This window comes from Microtus ochrogaster, chromosome 6, assembly GCF_000317375.1.
Source record: "Microtus ochrogaster isolate Prairie Vole_2 chromosome 6, MicOch1.0, whole genome shotgun sequence".
Classification (NCBI taxonomy): Eukaryota; Metazoa; Chordata; class Mammalia; order Rodentia; family Cricetidae; genus Microtus; species Microtus ochrogaster.
Genome location: NC_022013.1, coordinates 39,682,871 through 39,684,812, shown reverse-complemented (window position 1 = coordinate 39,684,812; position 1,942 = coordinate 39,682,871).

The window sequence follows — 1,942 nt, the reverse complement described above, 5'->3', positions numbered from 1 at the left end:
AAAGATACAGGGAAAAGGAAGGCACAGTCTGGGAGACACCGGCAGTTACCAGAAAAGTGAGATGTAAAGTAAAAGCCATGATCCATGTGGTAAAATATAAACTAATAGAAATGGGTTAATTTAAAATGTAAGAGCTAGTTAATAATTAGCCTGAGCTAATAGGCCAAACAGTTTGCAATTAATATTAAGCCTCAGAGTTGTTATTTAGGAAATGGCGAGTGGGAGAGAAACCTCCTGTTACATAGCTCACTCCCACCATTCCCTTTTAAATAATAAAATAATAATAATAATAATAATAATAATAATAATAATAATAAACAGAAGAAACACCCATGAAATTTAGAGTGAGTTGGAGAGCATGGGAGTTATATGGGAAAGTATGGGCAGGATGGAGCTACTATAAAAATGTACTGATATATGAAAATCTCTAAATAACAAAAAGTTTAAAAAAGAGTGGATCAGAAAATTAAAAATAAATATTTTGGTGTCTTTAGGAAACAGATTATGAATTTCTGCTTATGAGTTTAAGAAATAAGAATAAAGTCTATTGTTGAAATATTCTCATATTTTTATGATAAAATTTACATCACCTATATCTAATAAATTGTATCACTAAAATGTTCCGCTCTTTAAAAATTATAAAGACAAAGGTTTTAGATATTTTGAATAGTTATGACTATTATTGAGATAGGTAGGGAGTCAAGAGCCAATTTATAGCAATTTCTTACTCTGTTATTCTAATGAATTACCTGGCTCATATCTTTTGAAATATCATAAAATGAAGTAGAATTATTTTAGCTTTAAGGGAATCTCAATAATGATACATGTTCATTATTTTTAATAAATTGGGTGTTATGGCATCATTAACCTGTATTAAGAAACAGCTTAGAAAGCTCACTAGGAAAAATGTTTTATTTTAGCTAGTGTGAACTTCATCTATTTTTCTTAATCAATTTTATTCTTTCATCTTCATACTTTGAGAAATTAATTATTAGCCTTCCTATTAGTTTTCTAGGACACAGGCTTGTGTTGCAAAAATCAGCACAAGTATTTGAACTCAGCTCTTATCAAGTCAAACAGTGTATTTTGTATTTTCAGAAGGCAATTGCAGGAGATAAAGGGCCCAGTTCATTGCACAGTACTGTGTACATAATTGGAATCACATACCCTTTCAGCATGACAATTAGCTTAGCCATTGTGGGCTTTATTTCCTAATTGAGGAGAAAAAAAGAAATGCAATTGAAGTAATTATCATATTTTTAGAATATTTGTTTCAAGAACAAGTCACTTAAGAATCTAATTTATTGAGAGCGCTACCTTTGTGGGATGTTCATCTAAATGTGCGCAGACAATGAAGACTGCTTAGAATAACAGCTCTCCCACTCATTCTATGACTTTGTATCTATAAAGGTAGAACTTTGGCGATCTGACTATTTGAATTTCTCATATGCTTAACTACTAAATTGAAGACTATTTTGTGAATAAAAGCAATATGAATATAACATTTTGTAATTTTTTAAAAAAATATATACATGTTTGTTAAGTGCTTAAGAGTGAACATAATATCATCTCTAGTCTCAGAACACACATGCAGTCCCTATTGACATAGGCATAGTTTTTGGAACATACATGTATGTACTTAGAAATATTTGTAACTATTGATTAAATGATGCTGTATTCTGCATTTTCAAATAGTAGTCTCTCACATGAACAGTGAATATCTAGCATCTTTTTTTAAAAAAATTTATTTATTTATTAAGGATTTCTGACTCCTCCCCGCCACCTCCTCCCCTTTCCCTCCCCCTCCCCCGATCAAGTCCCTCTCCCTCATCAGCTTGAAGAGCAATCAGGGTTCTCTGACCTGTGGGAAGTCCAAGGACCGCCCACCTCCATCCAGGTTTAGTAAGTTGAGGACTTATTGAAGTTTGCATGCAAATGGATG